The following is a 24,916-nucleotide window of genomic DNA, read 5'->3' as shown; positions in this document are numbered from 1 at the left end:
TTTCATTTAGATCATGTTTGAATGGAATGTAAATTGTGACATCATCTGCATAAATGTAGGGGTTAAGGTTTTGATTGGCTAGTAGCTTGGCTAGAGGTATCATCATTAGGTTGAATAGTGTTGGTGAGGGAGGGGATCCCTGGGGGACTCCACACTCAGGTATCCATGGTGGTGATCTGTCCTCGTTCGTTGTTACTTGGTATGATCTTGTGGTCAGGAATCCTTTGAACCATTTGAGAACAGTGCCTCCTACTCCGAAGTATTCTAGTATATGTATTAGTATATCAAGGTTAACCATGTCAAAGGCACTGGACATGACGAATTGCAGGAGGAGGATGTTGTTGCCAGTTGCAATTGCTTGTTTGAATGCGTTCATTGCGGACACTAGTACAGTTTCGGTGCTGTGATTCGTCCAAAATCCTGATTGGGACTCATGTAGAATTGAGTATTTATTTAGGTATTCAGTCAATTGTTTCATCACTATGCCTTCCATGAGTTTGGTCATGAGTGGAATGGATGCTACTGGTCGATAGTTGGTTAGGTCCATTGTGCTTTTTCTAGCATCTTTCGGTAACAGAGTAGGATGTTTCCTTTATCCGTGGGAAAGAGTCCATTTTTGAGCCTGTAATTTATGTGGTTGGTGAGGTCTGTTTTGAATTGTTTGGGTGCAGATCTTATTGGACTGTTAGGGCATGTATCTAATTTGCATTGTGATTTGGCGTATTTTCCTAGTCAATATGAGATTTCTTTTGATGAGAGCGTGTCAAAGTCGGTCCATGATCAATCTGCTGGGTGTTCTCCGGGATTTGGGTCTAGACATTCAAGGATATTTGTGTAGTCCATTGTGTTAGTGGGTATCATGAGTCGGAGTTTTATGATTTTTTCATTGAAGTAGTTCACGTGGTTGGTTGCTGATGGAGTATCTGCGTTGTTAGAGGTGACCTTGGTAGTATTTAGAAGATTGTTTACAAGTGAAAAGAGTTTGTGTGTATCCTTATAGTTTGGTCCTATTTTGGTTTTGTAATAGGTCCTTTTAGTTTGTCTGATCATGTATTGTATTTTCTGTGTAGTTGTGTCCAGTCTTTGTGTAAATAAATAAATACATAGTAACATGGAGGGGCATTTTCAAGAGAATGTCTAAATCAGAATTTGGATGTTCTACAAAAACATCCAAATTCTGAACAGGAAAGAAGGTAATTTTCAAAAATGATAGATTTCTATCTTTTGTGTTTGAAAATACTATGGACGTCTTGTTGATTTGGACATTTTGTGGTTTGGACTTTTTTTTTTTTTTTTGGGGGGGGGGGGTCATTTTCAAACAAAAAAACATCCAAATGCAAAATGTCCAAAACAGAGGAGGAATGGCTTAATGGTTAGTGCAGATGCTTTGATCCTGGCAACATGGATTCAAGTCAAATGCATAAGGGGCATTTTTGGATATGACATCTAAGTCTGAATTTGGACGTTTTTTGTAAAACGTCCAAAATCAGAACAGGAAAGGTCATTTCTTCAAAAAAAGTCTATCTTTTCCTTTTGAAAATGCTGTTTGGAAAAACATTTTGTGATTTGGACGTTTTATTGTTTGGTCCAAATGCAAAACGTACAAAATACACAAGAAAATCTACAATAGAGTGAAACCATTCACATGTTCTAAGTGTGGTAAAAGCTTTGGTTGTAATGTAAATCTCAAAGTGCATCAGGAAGTCCACAAGGGAGAGAAACCATTTGCACGTATAGAGTCTGGTAAAGGCTTTGGTCAGAAGATAAACCTCACAATGCAACACACTCAGGAGTGAAACCATTTACATGTCCTGAGTGTGGTAAAAGCTTTGGTTGGAAAGAAAACCTCACATGGCATCAGAGAATCCACATAGGGACGAAACCATTTACATGCACTGAGGAGGTAAAAGCTTCAGTTGTATTGGGACAGGTAATTAGGAAATGTACACTCTTGCTATAAAGTATGGAAAAATAGCACTCTGGTATTTAGATATATATAATGAGACCTCCTTTTTATCTATAGATCTGAATTCAAAGCCCAAATCTACTGATAAACAATAGACAAAAGGGCTCAGATGTTATATAAAAAAAAAAAGAAAGCTTGGCATCAGGTAGAATAGTGGAAAGTAACATCCCAGGAAAGCAATAGGGCAATTGGGGGTACTGCAGTGGACTTTATAAAATGGCCCCAGCTACACATCTCACCATTGCTCCCTTACGTTGTCTGCTGAGCCCCCCAAAACCCATTACCCCCAACTGTACACCACTACCATAGCCCTTACAGGTTAAGGGAGCACCAATATGTGGGTACAGTGGGTTTCTGGTGGGTTTTGGAGGACTCACTGTTTCCTCCACAAGTGTAACAGGTAGGGGGAGGTAGAAGCCTGGGTCCACCTGTCTGCAGTGCACTGCACCACTAGACTACTCCTGGGCCCTGCATGCTATTCTAAAGGACCTGAGTATAACATCAGAGTCTGGCAAGTAATATTTTTCATCACATTGTTTGGGGTGGGAGGGGGTTAGTGACCACTGGGGGAGTAAGAGCATCTTTTTCTGTGGAGTGGAGACGTAACCTAGTGGTTAGTACAGTGGACTTTGATTCTGGGGTAGTGGGTTCAATTCCCACTGCCGCTATTCATTATAAAAACAGGTCTAGCTCAAAACATCTAAGTTTTAGTCCTGGAGGTTTTTGTTTTGTTCCATTATGGCTGAAAGATGTCTAAGTCTTAGGAACGCCCAAGTCCCGCCTTGAACACTCCCCTGGCATGCCCCCTTTGAGGTTTAGACATCCTTCTGACGAACTTCAGAGAAAAATGTCTAAAAATAGGTTTTGAAAATACTGATTTGGATGTTTTTGTGAGATAAACGTCCAAATGCAGACATGTCACTCTTTGGACGTTTTTCTCTTTTGAAAATGAGCCTGATAGTAACATAGTAAATGACAGCAGATAAAGACCTGTACGGTCCATCCAGTGTGCCCAACAAGATAAACTCATTTTACATGGTATGTGATACTTTATATGTATACCTGAGTTTGATTTGACCTTGCCGTTCTCAGGGCACAGACCGTAAAAGTCTGCCCAGCACTCTTCTTGTACTAAAAGTTCTGAAGCTAATGTCAAAGCCCCTTAAAATTTACACTCAAGCCCATCCATATCTATTCAGTCACAATCAGGGTGTAAGACTGTAGAAGTCTGCCCAGCACTGGTTTCGCTTCTCAATTACCGGTGTTGCCACACAATCTACGCTAAGATTCTGAGGATCCATTCCTTCTAAACATGCATGGGATAAACATGTGTTTATCTCATGCATGTTTGAATTCCATTACCGTTTTCATCTCCACCACCTGCCACAGGAGGGCATTCCATGTATCCGCCACCCTCTCTGTGGAAAAAAAAAAACTTCCTGACATTACTCCTGAGTCTGCCCCCTTCAACCTCAATTCATATCCTCTATTTCTACTGCCTTCCCATCTCCGGAAAAGGTTTGTTTGTGGATTAATACTTTTCAAATATTTGAACGTTTGTATCATGTGTATATCACACAGGCCATGAAAAGGTGCAAACCATACATATTTCTAGTTTTTATTTTAATATGGCTATTTTGCTTTTCTTGAGCTAGGAGCAGACCTGGAATTGCAAGACAGCTAGAAATGTAAGGCTGTAGAAAATTGTGGTTTGACATTTGGCCTATGCTAAGTTATGCTAGCTTGTGATAAGTTGCATGGGTGACATCGTAACCAGCAAAAAGGGGGGGGGGGGGGGGGCTAGCATAGTGACTAGCATAACCAGGACATAGGTCAACCCATTATCTAATGAAGACTTATGCTTTATATGACAGGCTTTAAACTGTCAAAGCAATGAGGGAATAAATTATAGAAGTTGGAAGATGATAGAATGTGCTGGAACAAGATTAACAATAACAGGAAACAGAATGTTCTGGAAAGATGCATATTCATTAGGTAGGAAGGATAATTATAATTAAGATAATGAAGAAAGGAAGAAAAAAGTATTTAAGAGGAAACAGAACTGAGGATGGCGAGCCTCAATGTGCCTACACTAGCATGTGGACATATTGACAGCTCCCAGGGAAAACTCTGTTTTTATTTGCTACATATTATACTCTGTTGGGGTTTTATTTGTTGATATTTCAATAATTACTGATTGGCTTCTTTAACTAAACATTTATTATGTCTAATACTTATTTAGTAACCAGAGTTTTTCTTGCCTGGGGTTCTGCTTGGGGGGCAAGGGTCCATCCTCCAGGAGACCTCCAGAAGGCTACTCCTGTCTCTGAGGCAAAGACAGAAGTATGCACATGTCACCCCTGTTTCTCCTTTCCTCCAAGGTATACGTGTTCAGGTCGGCAAGTCTCTCCTCGTACGGTTTGCAATGCAAATCCCATACCATTTTTGTAACTTTTCTTTGCACCACTTCCAGTCTTTTTACATCTTTAGCAAGATACAGCATCCAAAACTGAACACAATACTCCAAGTGGGGCCTCACCAATGACTTGTAGAGGAGCATCAACACCTCCTTTCTTCTGCTGGTTATACCCCTCTCTATGCAGCCTAGCATCCCTTCTGGACACGGCTGTCGCCTTGTCACATTGTTTCTTCACCTTTAGATCCTCGGACACCAACACCCCAAGGTCTCTCCTGAGTAGAGTTTACTAATATCTCCCCTCCTATCCGGTCTCTCTCTTTTGGGTTTCTGCACCTCAAGTGCATCACTCTACACTTCTTGGCATTAAATTTTAACTCTTTCTTAATGTGCCCAAGAACAAGAGGATAGAACCTCTGTCCATGTGGGTGTTGTCTACAGACCCCCGACACAATTAGAGGAACTAGATAAAGACCTGATCGCAGATATTCAAAAATTAGGAAAGAAAAAAGAGGTTCTGTTGATGGGAGATTTCAATCTGCCAGATGTAGATTGGAAGGTTCCGTCTGCAAAATTGGAAAGAAGTAGAGAGATTGTGGATGCTTTCCAAAGTGCTCTGCTCAGACAAATTGTGACGGAACCCACGAGGGAGGGAGCGACGCTGGATCTGGTGCTCACAAACAGGGATAGTGTGTCAAATGTCCGAGTGGGTGCACACCTGGGAAGCAGTGACCATCAAACGGTTTGGTTTGATATGACGGCTGAAGTGGAGGGCGGCCACTCTAAACTCAAAGTCCTGGATTTCAAGCGTGCTGACTTTAGTAAAATGGGGGAATACCTGAGGAAGGAGCTGATAGGCTGGGAGGACGTACAAGAAGTGGAAGGACAGTGGTCCAGGCTGAAAGAAGTAATAAATAGGGCCACAGACCTTTATGTAAGGAGAGTAAATAAAAGCAAGAGAAAAAGGAAACCGATATGGTTCTCCAAGAAAGTGGCTGAGAAAATAAAGGCTAAAGAGTTAGCGTTCCAGAAATATAGAAAATCTCAAGAGGAGGAACACGGGGAGGAATACCGGGTGAAACTGAAAGAAGCCAAGAGAGAGATACGTCTGGCGAAGGCACAAGCGGAAGAACAAATGGCTAGAAATGTAAGGAGGGGAGACAAAAATTTCTTCAGGTATATTAGTGAAAGGAGAATGACTAAAAAGGGAATTGTGAGACTAAAAGATACAGCGAAACGCTATGTAGATAATGATGAAGAAAAAGCCAATTTGCTAAATAGATACTTTTGTTCTGTTTTCACTGAAGAAAATCCTGGAGAAGGACCGAGAGGAACTGGCAAAAGTACACCTGAGAATGGAGTAGATAGAGCCGTTCGCGGAAGAGAGTGTGTATCAACAACTTGGAAAGCTAAAGGTGGACAAAGCCATGGGACCGGATGGGATCCACCCCAGAATATTGAGGGAGCTCAGAGAGGTTCTGGCGGGTCCTCTTAAAGATTTGTTTAATAAATCCTTGGAAACGGGAGAGGTTTCGAGGAATTGGAGAACGGCGGATGTGGTCCCTCTTCACAAAAGTGGTGATAGGGAAGAAGCTGGAAACTACAGGCCGGTAAGCCTCACTTCGGTTATTGGAAAAGTAATGGAAGCCATGCTGAAGGAAAGGATAGTGAATTTCCTGGAAGCCAATAAGTTGCAAGATCCGAGACAACATGGTTTTACCAGAGGGAAATCGTGCCAAACGAATCTCATTGAATTCTTTGATTGGGTAACTGGAGAATTGAATCATCGACATGCTATAGACGTAATCTACTTAGATTTTAGCAAAGCTTTTGACACGGTTCCCCACAGGAGGCTCTTAAATAAACTTGATGGGCTGAAGATAGGTCCCGAAGTGGTGAACTGGATTAGGAACTGGTTGACGGACAGACGACAGAGGGTGGTGGTAAATGGAGTTCGCTCGGAGGAGGGAAAGGTGAGTAGTGGAGTGCATCAGGGATCGGTGCTGGGGCCAATTCTGTTCAATATATTTGTGAGTGACATTGCAGAAGGGTTAGAAGGTAAAGTTTGCCTATTTGCGGATGATACTAAGATTTGCAACAGAGTGGACACCCAGGAGGGAGTGGAAAGCATGAAAAAGGATCTGAGGAAACTAGAAGAATGGTCTAAGGTTTGGCAATTAAAATTCAATGCGAAGAAATGCAAAGTGATGCACTTAGGGAGTAGAAACCCAAGAGAGACTTATGTGTTAGGCGGTGAGAGTATGATAGGTACTGAGGGGGAGAGGGATCTTGGTGTGATAGTATCCGAGGATCTGAAGGCGACGAAACAGTGTGACAAGGCGGTGGCTGTAGCGAGAAGGTTGCTAGGCTGTATAGAGAGAGGTGTAATCAGCAGAAGAAAGGAAGTGTTGATGCCCCTGTACAAGTCATTGGTGAGGCCCCACCTGGAGTATTGTGTTCAGTTTTGGAGGCCGTACCTTGCGAAGGATGTTAAAAAAAATGGAAGCGGTGCAAAGAAAAGCTACGAGAATGGTATGGGATTTGTGTTCCAAGACGTATGAGGAGAGACTTGCTGACCTGAACATGTATACCCTGGAGGAAATGAGGAACAGGGGTGATATGATACAGACGTTCAAATATTTGAAAGGTATTAATCCGCAAACAAATCTTTTCCGGAGATGGGAAGGCAGTAGAACGAGAGGACATGAAATGAGGTTGAAGGGGGGCAGCCTCAGGAAAGATGTCAGGAAGTATTTTTTCACAGAGAGGGTGGTGGATGCTTGGAATGCCCTCCCGCGGGAGGTGGTGGAGATGAAAACGGTAACGGAATTCAAACATGCGTGGGATATGCATAAAGGAATCCTGTGCAGAAGGAATGGATCCTCAGAAGCTTAGCCAAAATTGGGTGGCGGAGCAGGTGGGGGGAAAAGTGGTGGGTGGTTGGGAGGCGAGGATAGTGGAGGGCAGACTTATACGGTCTGTGCCAGAGCCGGTGATGGGAGGCGGGACTGGTGGTAGGGAGGCGGGAAATACTGCTGGGCAGACTTGTACGGTCTGTGCCCTGAATAAGGCAGGTACAAATCAAGGTAAGGTTTACACATATGTTTGTCTTGTTGGGCAGACTGGATGGACCGTGCAGGTCTTTTTCTGCCGTCATCTACTATGTATGTCAAAATTCACTTTATTTTATAAATATATACAAAGACAATAAACACTTAAACATACAACACTCTATAGCTGGACAAAGATCACTCCCACTCACAAAATACTTATGAAAGAAAATAGTCCAATCAGTGCACTGCAACAGCAAATTCAGCAGGTGACGTTGCTTTGACTCAAATGTCCATTTGCATCAAGCAGCCACCATTAACCGCAATTCACACAATTGGTTTCTATTGCAAATCATCACCATGTTCTTCATTTGTAGCACTTTCACAAAATCTTGCGCTAAAAAAATGTTTTGTGAACAAGCCACTTAATCCTTGGTCGTATAATCCTGCTTTCTCCAATTATGTCAATGCTCAATCACTGCAGGGAAACTTCGCCCAACAGCCTCCCAACTTAAAACACAAGCTAATTAGAAGTAAGCTCCCAACACAGACTCAAAAAGAAAAGAATGGCACACATCCTTGCAATATATCCAGCTGCAAACTATGCCAAAACATTTAGCAGAACCCCACGGTCATTCACAAAGGAAAAATATTCAACATTAAGGAATCTTTCACATGCTCATCTTCCAATGTGGTATATATCATTCAGTGTAAAAAATGCAAGGAAGGCTGCTACATTGGAGAAACCAGTCAGATGCTAAAGATGAGATTTAATTTACATAGACACCATATGAAAAATGCCAGTACCAATAAAGATGTCACGCCTGTGGGGCAGCACTTTACAAAACCAGAACACTGTACCGGTGACTTCATGGTAAGAATCTTAAAAGGGAATTTTAAAACAATACAGGAACATAAGACCTTTGAAGTCAGAATGATTAAATATTTTGACACCCACCAGACAGGACTTAAAGATCTGGGTTTTCTAGCACATTATAAACCATAAAATTGTACTGCTTTGTTACCCTCCGGTCTCCATGCATATCCCCCTGTCCCTCTTCCTGTCTTTCACATATCCAACCCTATCCTGTTAGACTGTCACTGGAATGCTTTGATGTTTCACTTATATATACTGTCATCTACCAACATTTGCTTATTTCCGATCTGACGAAGAAGGGCAACCTTCGAAAGCTAATCAAGAAATGTATTATTATGTCCAATAAAAAAGGTGTCATCTTATTTTCTTTTCCATATTTTTTTTTGTTTTATTTCTGTTGATTACCTTTAAAAGTGGACTAACACGGCTACCACACCTCTCTATTCTTTTTCTTCAGAAACTACTTCGCCAATGTTTCCCGGACTCATCAGCGCAACTGACCTATGAAGTGGGATGTGCTCTCAAAGAGTTATGCCCAAGGCCTGACTTGAATTCGCCATTTTGGGCATTTATTATTAAACTTTTGAGGTATATGGAAGTGGACTACATCATGTGGATGATGAGTAAGCTGAAGTCCTGCAAGTATGAGAACTGGGAAGTGCGAATCTATCTGGATCTGAGTGCGGAGACCATGAGGTGGCGGAAAGAACTGTGGCCTTACAAACAGGCACTGGTAGCATGGGGCCTACAACTGGGAGTGTGGCACCTACACTCAGAATTCATTTACCACGGACTTGCAGCAGGACAGCGCAAAGGGCTAGGCAAATATGGAGGCAATGCACATTTGGGAAGATGGAGATGAACTCCAGGAGAAGGAAACAACTGTCACTGTGCCTCACTAAACACCAAGAGTTTATCACAGACTGCAAACTGGCACAGTATGTACATGAGTTCCTTATGTGACATAAGGGAAGTTGGACTTGGTGGGGATAGAGGACTTTGAATTGAATATGAAAGTGATAGAAGCCATTGATCTGGTACGAGTGTGGGGAGTGACTGCAGTGGTAAAGGTGTGTGAATGAATGAGCCCGAGGGGTATTGCATTAGGAGGGGAGGGAAGGAGGAGGGAAGGAGGCATAGAATTCTGATACTGGAAGGGTTGGGAGTGCCCTTCTGGAAAGTGTGGGGAGGCTTGGAATGTGGGGGTGTGGTGGGCGGAGAGGGGACATCAGAGGGAAATGTGGGTGACAGAATAAGGTATTTAAGTCTTAGTAATGGCTCAGGACGGTATTAAATTTGCCACCCAGAATGTAGGAGGGGTAAACCATCAAGTTAAACAGAAGCAGATTTTGAACACAAGAAAAATCTTCATGTGGACATTGCCCTGCTACAGGAATTTAAGTTGGAGCATGCTGAAATGCTAAAACTTAAAGGGGGTTATTGGAATAACCTTTATTTTAACTGAGGGGGTTCTAAATCTTGTGTGGTGGCTATTTTAATAGGTAAACATGTACCTTTTATTGAATATAAATCAGGGGGGAGGGGGTGAGGTAGAGATATGTAGGGCCATTATACTTGGGTATCTGGGAGGCTTAGTCAGTGAGAGATGTTTATGCCCCTGTTAGGCTGTGGAATGCAGTGCCACAAGCTGTGAAAACAATCTACGATCACCTAAAATTCAGAAAATCATTAAAGACTCATCTATTCAGAAAGGCATACCCGACTGACCCAACTTAAATGCCTCAGCTCTGCAACACTTCACTACCAAAGATCATATTGAACATTATCAAACCCTCCTTACCTTTAACCCCACGTGCCTGAATCTTATCTTCCCTATTACACCATAACATCTTTTGTACTTGTCCCCTACCGGACTTGGCGAATGCCTTTACGGTACTATGTAAGCCACATTGAGCCTTCAAATAGGTGGAAAATGTGGGACACAAATGTAACAAACAAACAAACAAACAAACAAACAAATAAAGGAACTTTCTTTTCCAACCTGTTCAATGCTATTTGCTCTGTGGAAATGGAAGACCTGATTGTAGGGGGAGTATGAATATAGTGTTAGGAGTGCTGGATAGAACCAAACACAGAAGTAGAGAAGAAGTAAAGGATAGTCACACTCCATGGAAGGGGTTAGTAGTGAATATATTACAGGATGTTTGGCCGATTCAATCCCTCAGAAAAACAGTATACTTATTATTCAGGCAGGCATGGTCCTATTCCAGGCTGGACTATTTTGGGGCAGATAAGCGTATTATAGATAATTGGTAGGAGGTTGCTATACATCAAATCAGTATTTCTGACTATGCCCCAGTGACTGGGAGGGTGGTCACTGATAGGGAATTCCCACAGAAGGGGCACATGGAGAGCCAATGTGGGTATGCTGAACAAGCCGGGTACCCAGAAGTTGCTTTTAGACAAATGGAGGAAATTTCTGTCCTTTAATGATACCCGAGGTGTGTCCACGGGCACAGTATAGGATGTGGAGAAAGCTTATATACAGGGCATCCTCATCCTTCTGGATACCCAAAAAATAGTCCAGTGTGGAATAGGACCCATGCCTGCCCAAACAACAAGTATGCTGTTTTTCCAAGGGATTAAGAGTCCACCAACCATTCATTACCAACCCTCTCCACAGAGCAGCTAGGGTGTAAAAGAAAAAAATAAAATGCAGACTAGTAAAGGGCAAGGCTTGGTGGAACAGCTGGCCCAGTTACAAAAGGTTCATGAGACACACCCATCTAATCTAGTGAAAGAAAGACCCAAGAAGACCAAGGGTCAGCTTGCTGAACTAGATACAAGCCATATAGAATACCTGATGAGACACACTAAGTGGGAGTATTTAGAGGGTGGGAATAGAATGGGAAAAAATTTAGCCTGGCAATTAAAGTGACAAAGTGAAAAATGGGTTACTAAAATTGTATCTGGGGTGGGAGAGGTTAAATTTACTCAAGAGGAAATAGCCCAAGAATTCAAGATGTTTTACCAGAATTTATATTCATTTGAACTCATTGGCTCAGAGGCAAAGGAATACCCTTTAGGGGCTGGACCTCCCTAAGATTAGTGAGGCAGACTCAATATTAAATTCCCCGCTTGCATCTGAGGTGGTCAGCAAAGTAATTACCAAGCTTCCTAGTGGTAAATCTTTGGGAAAGGAGTCATTCCCACCAAGTATTATAAACTGATGAATCATGTAGTTTCTCCATTACTGGCTAGAATATTTGGTGATGTGTTAGAGGGTGCCCACCCTTCCTGGTTATATGTATAGCGCTAATGTGGTGGTTCTCCCTAAGCCGGGGGAAGACCCCTCTGCTAGCTATAGATCTATCGCTTTTTAAAATAATGATATGAAAATCTTTGCCAAGGTCTTGGTGAACAAGTTGCACCATATTTTACCTACGCTGATTGTGATCAGACTGGATTTGTACAGGGAAGACAGTTGGGTGGCAATGTGAGGGGGGCCATAAAGTTAATTGACTACAAAGAAAGGCGAAAAGAAAAAGCGATGTGTACATACAGTGGGGGAAATAAGTATTTGATCCCTTGCTGATTTTGTAAGTTTGCCCACTGACAAAGACATGAGCAGCCCATAATTGAAGGGTAGGTTATTGGTAACAGTGAGAGATAGCACATCACAAATTAAATCCAGAAAATCACATTGTGGAAAGTATATGAATTTATTTGCATTCTGCAGAGGGAAATAAGTATTTGATCCCCCACCAACCAGTAAGAGATCTGGCCCCTACAGACCAGGTAGATGCTCCAAATCAACTCGTTACCTGCATGACAGACAGCTGTCGGCAATGGTCACCTGTATGAAAGACACCTGTCCACAGACTCAGTGAATCAGTCAGACTCTAACCTCTACAAAATGGCCAAGAGCAAGGAGCTGTCTAAGGATGTCAGGGACAAGATCATACACCTGCACAAGGCTGGAATGGGCTACAAAACCATCAGTAAGACGCTGGGCGAGAAGGAGACAACTGTTGGTGCCATAGTAAGAAAATGGAAGAAGTACAAAATGACTGTCAATCGACAAAGATCTGGGGCTCCACGCAAAATCTCACCTCGTGGGGTATCCTTGATCATGAGGAAGGTTAGAAATCAGCCTACAACTACAAGGGGGGAACTTGTCAATGATCTCAAGGCAGCTGGGACCACTGTCACCACGAAAACCATTGGTAACACATTACGACATAACGGATTGCAATCCTGCAGTGCCCGCAAGGTCCCCCTGCTCCGGAAGGCACATGTGACGGCCCGTCTGAAGTTTGCCAGTGAACACCTGGATGATGCCGAGAGTGATTGGGAGAAGGTGCTGTGGTCAGATGAGACAAAAATTGAGCTCTTTGGCATGAACTCAACTCGCCGTGTTTGGAGGAAGAGAAATGCTGCCTATGACCCAAAGAACACCGTCCCCACTGTCAAGCATGGAGGTGGAAATGTTATGTTTTGGGGGTGTTTCTCTGCTAAGGGCACAGGACTACTTCACCGCATCAATGGGAGAATGGATGGGGCCATGTACCGTACAATTCTGAGTGACAACCTCCTTCCCTCCGCCAGGGCCTTAAAAATGGGTCGTGGCTGGGTCTTCCAGCACGACAATGACCCAAAACATACAGCCAAGGCAACAAAGGAGTGGCTCAGGAAGAAGCACATTAGGGTCATGGAGTGGCCTAGCCAGTCACCAGACCTTAATCCCATTGAAAACTTATGGAGGGAGCTGAAGATGCGAGTTGCCAAGCGACAGCCCAGAACTCTTAATGATTTAGAGATGATCTGCAAAGAGGAGTGGACCAAAATTCCTCCTGACATGTGTGCAAACCTCATCATCAACTACAGAAGACGTCTGACCGCTGTGCTTGCCAACAAGGGTTTTGCCACCAAGTATTAGGTCTTGTTTGCCAGAGGGATTAAATACTTATTTCCCTCTGCAGAATGCAAATAAATTCATATACTTTCCACAATGTGATTTTCCGGATTTAATTTGTGATGTGCTATCTCTCACTGTTACCAATAACCTACCCTTCAATTATGGGCTGCTCATGTCTTTGTCAGTGGGCAAACTTACAAAATCAGCAAGGGATCAAATACTTATTTCCCCCACTGTAAGTTCATAAGTAATGCCATACTGGGAAAAGACCAAGGGTCCATCGAGCCCAGCATCCTGTCCACGACAGCGGCCAATCCAGGCCAAGGGCACCTGGCAAGCTTCCCAAACGTACAAACATTCTATACATGTTATTCCTGGAATTGTGGATGTTTCCCAAGTCCATTTAGTAGCGTTTTATGGACTTGTCCTTTAGGAAACCGTCCAACCCCTTTTTAAACTCTGCTAAGCTAACCGCCTTCACCACTTTCTCTGGCAACGAATTCCAGAGTTTAATTATATGTTGGGTGAAGAAACATTTTCTCCGATTTGTTTTAAATTTACTACACTGTAGTTTCATCGCATGCCCCCTAGTCCTAGTATTTTTGGAAAGCGTGAACAGACGCTTCACATCCACCTGTTCCACTCCACTCATTATTTTATATACCTCTATCATGTCTCCCCTCAGCCGTCTCTTCTCCAAGCTGAATAGCCCTAGCCTCCTTAATCTTTCTTCATAGGGAAGTCGTCCCATCCCCGCTTCATTTTAGTCACCCTTCGCTGCACCTTTTCCAATTCTACTATATTCATACTATAGCTATGTACATAGAAAGGCGAAAAGAAAAAGTGTGTGTGGCCAGAAAAGCTGAAAAGGCGTTTGATAGAGTGGAGTGGTCCTACTGTTCACAGTGATGGAGCTGATGAGGTTGGGAGGAACTTATGGGGCTTGGGTCCATTTGCTTTATGCGGACCCTAAAAGCACTATCTTGGACAATGGTATCTGGTCTGAGGAGTTCACTTCGGAGAGCCCTTTGCAGCTCGTATATGAATGACGACCTCTATTGCTCCCATTACAGTCCGTGGAGATCCATAGATCTTGCTGTATGCAGGTGATACTCTGATTTTTTTATGGACCCTCAGCGTTTGCTATCCCATTTGTTGGCGGAGCTTGAGCAATTCGGGAGGATTTTGGGGTTTAAAACTAACTGATAAAACGGAGACACTATTATTTAATATGCTGCCCTCAGACTTTTCCCCATTTAAAGTGAAGGACAAGGGGTTCTGTTAGTAGGGAATTTTCATTTCCAACAGCTGTGCAGACTTATACCATTTGAACTATGACTGTCTGACTAAGTAGGTGCAACAGGATTTAGACTCCCGGAGACCTCTTTGGTTAACCCGGTGGAGCAGGGCAGCTACCATACGGATAATGACACTGCCTAAAATTTTGTTTTTATTTGCACAACTGCTATTAGCAATTCCTGGCAAACAATTTAGGCAGTAGGCCAAAATGTTAAAAAATGAACTTTATTAGTCATAAGATAGCAGGGAGAAAGGGACTCGACACAGCTGTGTTTCGACCATACAGGCCTGCGTCAGGAGTCTTCTCACCGTATGTAGATAATTAATTCTTTGACATGAGACGCTACTCCGATCGTCCCCGCTCGACTTTGCTTCAGGCATGATTTAGCGCTACAATATCCAAGAGAGATTTATATTTCTCTCCAATATTTGGATAAAATTAATTATCTACATACAGTGAGAAGACTCCTGACGTAGGCCAGTATGGCCGAAACACAGCTGTGTCGAGTCCCTTTCTCCCTGCTATCTTATGACTAATAAAGTTCATTTTTAAATTTTCACAACCAAAGTGTCGTCTTTTTCATGTATTTACATTTTTAAATACATATTTTGTGATTATTTTTACATTTTGATAATTTTTATTTTTTTTCTGTACTATTTTATTTTTATTTCTGTTCCTGTGAGTCATCTTTGCTGTTTTTGTTTTTCTGTTTTTTTTCGCGAAGACTTGTTTCTTCTGTTTTTTTGTATCTTGATTTGTATCTGCCACTTTCAGGGCACAGACCGTAGAAGTCTGCCCAGCACTACCCCCGCCTCCCAACCACTAGCCCCGCCTCCCACCACCGGCTCTGCCACCCAATCTCCGCTAAGCTTCTGAGGATCCATTCCTTCTGAACAGGATTCCTTTATGTTTATCCCACGCATTTTTGAATTCTGTTACCGTTTTCATCTCCACCACCTCCCGCGGGAGGGCATTCCAAGTATCCACCACTCTCTCCGTGAAAAAATACTTCCTGACATTTTTCTTCAGGCTGCCCCCCTTCAATCTCATTTCATGTCCTCTAGTTCTATCACCTTCCCATCTACGGAAAAGGTTCATTTGCGGATTAATACCTTTCAAATATTTGAACGTCTGATTCATATCACCCCTGTTTCTCCTTTCCTCCAGGGTATACATGTTCAGGTCAGCAAGTCTCTCCTCATATGTCTTGTAACGCAAATCCCATACCATTCTCGTAGCTTTTCTTTGCACTGCTTCAATTCTTTTTAGATCCTTAGCAAGTTACGGCCTCCAAAACTGAACACAATACTCCAGGTGGGGCCTCACCAATGACTTATACAGGGGCATCAACACCTCCTTTCTTCTGCTGGTCACACCTCTCTCTATATACAGCCTAGCAACCTTCTAGCTATGGCCACCACCTTGCCACACTGTTTCGTCGCCTTCAGATCCTCAGATACTATCACCACAAGATCACTCTACCCGTCCATACATATCAGACTCTCCCCGCCTAACACATATGTCTCCCTTGGATTTCTACTCCCTAAGTGCATCACTTTGCATTTCTTCGGATTGAATTTTAATTGCCAAACCTTAGACCATTCTTCTAGCTTCTGCAGATCCTTTTTCATGTTTTCTACTCCCGGGTGTCCACTCTGTTACAAATCTTAGTATCATCCGCAGAAAGGCAAACTTTACCTTCTAACCCTTTGGCAATGTCACTCGCAAATATATTACTACTACTACTACTTAACATTTCTAGAGCGCTACTAGGGTTACGCAGCGCTGTACAAATGAACAAATAAGGACCGTCCCTGCTCAGAAGAGCTTACAATCTAAAGGACAAAATGTCAAGTTGGGGTAGTCTAGATTTCCTGAGTAGAGGTGTTGTGATTAGGTGCCGAAGGCGACATTGAAGAGGTGGGCTTTGAGCAATGATTTGAAGATGGGCAGGGAGGGGGCCTGGCGTATGGGCTCAGGGAGTTTGTTCCAAGCATGGGGTGAGGCGAGGCAGAAAGGGCGGAGCCTAGAGTTGGTGGTGTTGGAGAAGGGTACTGAAAGGAGGGATTTGTCTTGAGAGTGGAGGTTACGGGTAGGGACGTAAGGGGAGATGAGGGTAGAGAAGTAAGGAGGGGCTGCAGATCGAGTGCATTTGTAGGTTAGTAGGAGAAGCTTGAACTGTATGCGGTATCTGATATTGAACAGAATCGGCCCCAGCACCGATCCCTGAGGCACTCCACTACTCATATTTCCCTCATCCGAGCGAATTCCATTAACTACCACCCCTCTGGTGTCTGTTCGTCAACCAGTTCCTAATCCAGTTCACCACGTCGGGTCCTATCTTCAGCCTGTCAAGTTTATTCAAGAACCTCCTGTGGGGAACCGTGTCAAAAGCTTTGCTGAAATCTAAATAGATTACGTCTATAACACGTCCATGATTCAATTCTCCGGTCATCCAGTCAAAGAATTCAATGAGATTCATTTGGCACGATTTACCTTTGGTAAAACCATGTTGTCTCGGCTCTTGCAACTTATTGGCTTCCAGGAAATTCACTATCCTTTAGCATCGCTTCCATTACTTTTCCAGTAACCGAAGTGAGGCTTACCAGTCTGTAGTTTCCAGCTTCTTCCCTATCACCACTTTTGTGAAGAGGGACCACATCCGCTATTCTCCAATCCCACGGAACCTCTCCTGTCTCCAAGGATTTATTAAACAAATCTTTAAGAGGACCCGCCAGAACCTCTCTGAGCTCCCTCAATATCCTGGGGTGGATTCTGTCCGGTCCCATGGCTTTGTCCACCTTTAGATTTTCAAGTTGTTCATACACACAGCATCGGCAAGGATGGCAGGTTGCTTTATAGGTAAATGTAGTTACATAAAATGGAGCTTACTTTTCTATGTAACTTTTCCAGGGGGTGGATCCTTGATACTGCTGGATGGCAAAACATGATTTCATGTCGGATTTAAAATCCCCCCGGATCTGACAAATTGAAGGTAAGTACAAGAACTCCAACTGGAATAATTAACCTGTTTTGAAATGTTTGACATATTTATACATAAAGAAGAAAGAGAGTTATAAAAAGAAAAAAGGAAGACCGGTGACTATAGGAGAGGGGTTGATGAAATAAATATATGATTCCATCACTCCTCCTGGCTGAAGTCTTCAGAAAACAAGGACTGATTGGGTTTATACATAAGCATATAGCAGTATACTTGACAAATTTCAAGCTTATGTTAAGTTGGGCTTGTACTATAGTTTTTAATTTAAAAAGATATAAAATCAAGTGGCAATTTTCTGGTATGGTGGGTACAAATAGAAAAATCCAATTTATTGCCAAATCCTATTTTTGATCTTGGGAACCTGGAGTCAAATGGCATTGGGGAGAGATTGAAAATATTGTAGCATGTGTTTTTGGCCCCTTTAGTGGCTGTATGGAGAAGGGTGAAAGATAATCTCCAGGTAAAGGGGAACACAAATTTGTATAGCTTAAAGACTATAAGCTTTGGTCCAAATTATTTTTGTCCTCTTCACCACCAATTGGAGGCTGTGGGCTTTTCATTGTGTAGAGATCTATTCTCTCAGGGTAGACTGGTGGCGCATGATCAACTGTAGGACCTCTTGAGGTGCAAGATCCCTTTTTATCAATATTTTCAGGGTAGGGATTTTCTTTTAGGAGGGATGCCACAGTGAATTTACAATGTGAGCCCAAGAAGTTAGAAACAGTGCTTTTAAAGTCTGCCCATTGTAAAGGATTACTCTTGCACTTATATGCAGAGATGCTCCAGCTCCCAGTACCTGGGAAGGTGGAATCTGAGGCTAGGTGGGCTTCCTGTGTGGGGGCTTCCCTGGGGGAAGAACACAGGCGAATGATGTATTTGTACCCACACAAATGTACGGCCATTACTAAATATAATCAATCACAGTTCCAGATTTTGCATAGAACATACTGGACAATCCAAAAATCATATCCCATAAGCATGTTTCAATCTCATAATCACAAATAATAAAAACATGTTTTTATTATTTGTGGAGGAGTGGCCTAGTGGTTAGGGTGGTGGACTTTGGTCCTGGGGAACTGAGTTTGATTCCCACTTCAGGCACATAAGTACATATATAAGTACATAAGTAATGCCATACTGGGAAAAGACCAAGGGTCCATCGAGCCCAGCATCCTGTCCACGACAGCGGCCAATCCAGGCCAAGGGCACCTGGCAAGCTTCCCAAACGTACAAACATTCTATACATGTTATTCCTGGAATTGTGGATTTTTCCCAAGTCCATTTAGTAGCGGTTTATGGACTTGTCCTTTAGGAAACCGTCCAACCCATTTTTAAACTCTGCTAAGCTAACCGTCACAAGGCAGCTCCTTGTGACTCTGGGCAAGTCACTTAATCCTCCATTGCCCCATGTAAGCCGCATTGAGCCTGCCATGAGTGGGAAAGTGCGGTGTACAAATGTAACAAAAATAAAAAAAATCACTTTACATAATTGCTCTTTAAAAGACAAAGAAAAATCCAACAATACACCTAAATTTCTTATAGATGACAAACGTCCACTTGAACACCCTGTAACATCAACCTGGAGATAGGGACAAAATCTATTTTGTTGCTAATCATTAAGATATCATTTTTCATCAAATTCAACAATTTGTTCTCTCTCATAAGTACATATAAGTACATAAGTATTGCCATACTTGGAAAGACCAAAGGTCCATCAAGCCCAGCATCCTGTTTCCAACAGTGGCCAATCCAGGTCACAAATACCTGGCAAGATCCCCAAAAAGTACAAAACATTTTATACTGCTTATCCCAGAAATAGTGGATTTTCCCCAAGTCCATTTAATAATGGTCTATAAGACTTTTCCTTTAGGAAGCCGTCCAAACCTTTTTTTAAACTCTGCTAAGCTAACTGCCTTTAACACATCCTCTGGTAATGAATTCCAGAGTTTAATTACACGTTGAGTGAAAAAAAATTTTCTCAGATTCATTTTAAATTTACTACATTGTAGCTTAATCACATGCCCCCTAGTCCTAGTATTTTTGGAAAGCATAAACAGACGCTTCACATCCACCCGTTCAACTCCACTCATTTTATAGACCTCTATCATATCTCCCCTCAGCCGCCTTTTCTCCAAGCTGAAGAGCCCTAGCCGCTTTAGCCTTTCCTCATAGGGAAGTCGTCCCATCCCCTTTATCATTTTCATCTCCCTTCTCTGTACCTTTTCTAATTCCACTATATCTTTTTTGAGATGCGGTGACCAGAACTGAACACAATATTCGAGGTGCGGTCGCACCATGGACCAATACAAAGGCATTATAACATCCTCATTTTTGTTTTCCATTCCTTTCCTAATAATACCTAACATTCTATTTGCTTTCTTATCCGCAGCAGCACACAGAGCAGAAGGTTTCAACATATCATCAACGACGACACCTAGATCCCTTTCTTGGTCTGTGACTCCTAATGTGGAACCTTACATGATGTAGCTATAATTTGGGCAAACCAATCATAAGCCACACCATTCAATCCAATTCCCAACAGTTTCTTTAACAAATGATCAATATTAACAGTATCAAAGCTGAAAACACATCTAAAGAAATCAAACAGTATACTTTCTTATCACCCATTCCCCTTCCTGCTGCCCAGATCCCATTCTCTCCTGATGCCCATCTCCTTATCTACCCTAGTCCTATTAAGTGGTTCATTCCTTGAGTAGCTGCAGCGTTAATAACATTCAGAATGGGGTATGTGCAAGCCCTGCCCTCTCCTCTCACAGGGCTTCCTGTTATAATTGAAATCTATACAAGGAGAGGAGAATAGGGCATGGACACTGCTTGCTGACTGGCCCACTTACAGGACAGGGTTACTGTAGTGGCAGGCCCAAACTAAGGCAAGACAACTGAGATGATGCTCTAATGACTATCCAAATTTGGTACTAGAGGCTGATGTTTGTGTTACCTTGGACAAAATCTGGGCCTGAATTTCTTTCAGCTTAATGCAGACAAGTGGCGATGTGGAATAGCTGTGAACATTGAAAGCAGTATAGTGTACAGCGCTGCATATGCCTTGTAGCGCTATAGAAATGATAAATAGTAGTAGTACTAGTAGTATTTCTGAAAATGTACATCAAGTATATCTACCCCATAAAAGACACAATTGTTTAAAACAAGTGTGAGGCAACCCACGCCCATTAAAGTCATTTTGTTTCTAATGCTCTTTCATCTAGTTCTTTGTAGAGAGTTGAATTTGCTCTCTCCCTCTTCCTCCAGTGGCTACAACTTTCTGGCTGCAGAAATGTGCTTATCTGCTCACTTCCCAATGACACAAACCTCTCCAGAAAATGAACAGCACAAAAAGCCCCTGGGTCAGCACTTTCTCCTGACAAAACAAATGAATCCAAACAGCAGAGTGGGTGCATCTAATTCAGTGCCTGCAGTGAAGATCCTTAATAACACAGGGCTCTAGAGAGATACTGTGACATATGGAGGGTAATTCTATAAGGGAGCACCTAGATTTAGGTAACAAGCGCCTATATACAACCCATTCTATAAAGAAAAGAAGGTGCCAATAATGCACCTTAATTTAAGGCATAACTTACACCAGCCCTAGTGCAGCACCTGGATGTTAGGCAGCATGCAAGAAAATTACAGGTTTTTATCATTTCTGCACATATTTGTGCATCACAATTTTACACAAGGTCATTTGCGTGCATACTCAAGTTAAAGACCAAAATAACACTCGGATGTGCACAGTGTGCCTAAAATACATACTCCTTTATAACATTTTCCTCTTAAAACTGTAAACTTGTTATAGGTTACACAGTGCTGGCTAAGAATGAAATGTGCAGAACAGCACAGTGCTGCAAAATAGTAGGCCAAAGCTGCCAATTTTTTTTTTTATTGTAGTTTTTTCATTTTTTCCCTTTTAAACCTCCTCAGATAACATATTTTGGGCTGCCATCAGTTCCCACAGTGGTTATGGGCCGACAGGAATGACTCTTATGAGACTAACCCCCCTGTTTACTAAAGCTTAGTTCGAGTTATCTGGAGCAGGGCCCATTTTATTCCTATGGGCCCTGCTGCAGATAACTTGAGCTAAGCTTTAGTAAACAACCCCCTAAACACCTTAATTCACCACTGCTGTATCCCCGGATACAGGACACCTCTCTTTGGTAACATTACCATGTTTAAAATACTGCAGTTGGTAGCAAAAGAGAGGGTTCAAGAGTACACAGACACAAACAGCAACAGAAAAAAACAAGGCTTTCAAGACTTGAAAGTCCTTTAATCAAAGACCTGACACAGCCCACTGCCACTAGTGTGCTTGGGGGATGGTGCCAGCGTGTTTTCAAAATGGATGCTGAGAATTCACGCGGCAGTCTTGGCAGCCATTTTTAAAGCACACTGGCGCCGGCCACAGGCACACTAGCATCAGTGGGCAGGAAAGAGAGCTCACAGAGAAACTCTTCACCCTTCTAAAGGCCCATGCAGTCAAGCTCATTCCACCAACGGAAGGTATTGTATTCCAGCAAGTACTTCCTTGTGCCAAAGAAAACAGGGGGGTGGGGGTGGGTCTCATCCTAGACCTCAGGGTCTTGGAACAAATTCCTGGTCAAAGAAAAGTTCAGATGGTTTCCCTGGGCACCCTTCTCCCAATGATTCTGGAACAAGATTAGCTTTGATATCTGGATTTAAAGGGTGCCTACATGCATATCCCAATACTTCCATACCACAGGAGATCTCTCAGATTTTGACTGGGAATGCATCACTTCTAGTACCGCATTCCTACCATTTGGCCTCACATTATTGATCTGTAACCTGTCGTTAAAATCATTTGTAGTGCCTGAAGACTGGAGGGTGGCCAATGTAACGCCGATGTTAAAAAGGGTTCCAGGGATGATCTGGGAAATTACAGACCAGTAAGCCCGACTTCAATGCTGTGCATATGCTAATATGGAGGAAGGAAGGAAGGGAAAAAAGAGCTGGCTTTTTTTGGGAATAACCATAATGAATATGTATGAGATATCAAGCCAGCTCTTTCTCCCTTCCTTCTTTCCTCCTTACCCAGCACTCCCTCTTCCTCTCCAGTAGTATTTCCCCACCCCCTTTCCCATACCATGCCAGTGTTGACCGAAATACATAGGCTCTATATGTAGATCCTTCAAGAGGTAGTGTGTCATGATTTAGGCTGTACACCCTTTCTGATGTTTTGGTGCCACCTCAGTAAGGCCAACACACAATCTCTCCACTGCAAAACACTATACACAAACTTGTGCAAAAACACACTCATATCCTTACTAAACCATAACAGCACGAATTCCAAGGACAGGATGAGCTACAACCTTATGCGTGAAAAGGCAGAACTGTAATTACACCAGGCTCTAAAACACCAATACACTATCTCGTGAAAAAAAGCCAACAAAAAGGGCTGCAAATACTACACGCTAGCAGAATACTGCATCTTGATCACACATGAAAAACACATGACACAATGGACATGACACAAGGAACTAGAAATAAAAAAATATGACTGCAAAATACTGAACTGGAAAGTTAACTCAAGAAGTCAGACTCAACATGCAGCAATACCAGAAAAATTGAAACTTACATGCAAAATATCACAGATGCACATTTCAAAAAGCTGACATATTCCAATTAATAAATTCTGAATAAAATACTTTTTTCTACCTTTGTTGTCTGATCATTTAGTTTTTCTATTTGCTTTGGTCCCAGTGTCTTCTGTTTTATGCAGTGTCTTCTTTCCATTTGATATTTTTTCTCTCACCATGTCCACCATCCTCATGTGTCCTTATGCGTCCTATCTACCATCTGTAGCCCTGTCCCTATCCTTCCTCGAGTTTAAGTTATCTGCCCTCAACGTGTTCCAAACCAGCCCTTAAACTCAAGTTTCCCCTCCATCCATATCCAGCATTTCTCCTCACTCCCTTCCCCTCCATCCATGTGCATCTCCTTCCTTTGTCTTTCATTCCCTCCATCCTAGTCAAACATTTCTCCTCTCTTCCCTGCCCTCTACTCCATCCATGTCCAGCATTTCTCCTCTCTTCCCTCCCCTCAATCCATGCGCATCTCCTTCCTGACTTCTCTCCCGTCTCCCCTCCATCCATCCGTCCAGCAACTCTCCATTCTCCCCTGCCCTCTCCTCCATCCACCCATACCCAGCAAACGTCCTCAGTCCCCTGCCCCCTCCATTCACCCATCCATGTTCAGCAATTCTCCTCTCTCCCTTGCCCTCCCCTCCATTCATCCATGTCCAGCAACTCTCCATTCTCTCCTGCCCTCTCCTCCATCCATCCATCCATATCCAGCAAATTTCCTCTCTCCCCTTTCCCCTCCATCCATCCATGTCCAGCAATTCTCCTCCTTCCTCTGCCCTCCGCTCCATGTCCAGCGATTTCTTTTCTCTCCCCTGTCCTCTCCATCCATCCATGTCCAGCAACTCTCCATTCTCCCCTGCCTTCTCATCCATCCATCTCCAGCAAATTGCCTCTCTCCCCTGTCCCTTCCATCAGTCCTTGTTGTCCAGCAATTCTCCTCTCTCCCCTGCCCATCCTGTTTCTTTCCATTCCCTTCCCCATTCTATCCAGCGTCTCCCCCCCCTCCCCTTCGCAGCATCTCCCATCTCTCTCCCCCTTCTCTCTCCTACTGGCAGCCTAGAGGAACCGTCTGCCTCTCGTTCTCTCGCTCGCTCCCCCTCCCTGGCACAGCATAATACAAACGTGCGCGGGGCCGTACTCCTGCTGCGCGCGCCGCTGCCGGCTTCCCTCCTCTGTCTTCCCTCCCCCCTCCATCCATGTACAGCATTTTCCTCTCCTCCTCCCCTTCATCCATGTTCATCTCACTTCCTCTCTCTTCCCTCCTCTCTATCCATGTCCAGCATTTCAACTCTCTCCCTTCCCCTCCATCCATGTGTATCACCTTCCTGTCTTTCCTTCCCTCCAACATATTTCTCCTGCCCTCCCCTCCATCCATCCATGTCCAGCAACTCTCCTCTCTCCTCTGCCCTCCCCTCCCACCCATGTCCAGGGTAAACCTACAAAACAGATGAGGATGTGATTCCAGGTGCCCCAATGAAGAGTTTAATTCTACTTCCATTTAATTTTAATATATTCCATCGTCTTTATAAACACTAGGCTTCCCAAGGCAGATTACAACCAGACAGTTAAGATGAACCCATCAGGAAACAGAATATTCTCACTGAAATCTGGCCATCTGAATTGTATAGAACAACAGTGAAGAAAAATGAGCACAAACTACAGAATTTATAATTGCTGTTTCTACTAGCTACAATAATTTTTGAAGTTGTTTTAGTGATATTTAATTATTTATTTTCTCCTCCACCTTGTAAGGTACTGCCTACCCAACAAAAACAGTGTTAGACTTGTTAAAGATGGACCAATAATAAAAAA

Source organism: Microcaecilia unicolor, chromosome 8 (assembly GCF_901765095.1).
Source record: "Microcaecilia unicolor chromosome 8, aMicUni1.1, whole genome shotgun sequence".
Lineage (NCBI taxonomy): Eukaryota > Metazoa > Chordata > Amphibia > Gymnophiona > Siphonopidae > Microcaecilia > Microcaecilia unicolor.
This window is presented reverse-complemented; position numbering follows the sequence as displayed.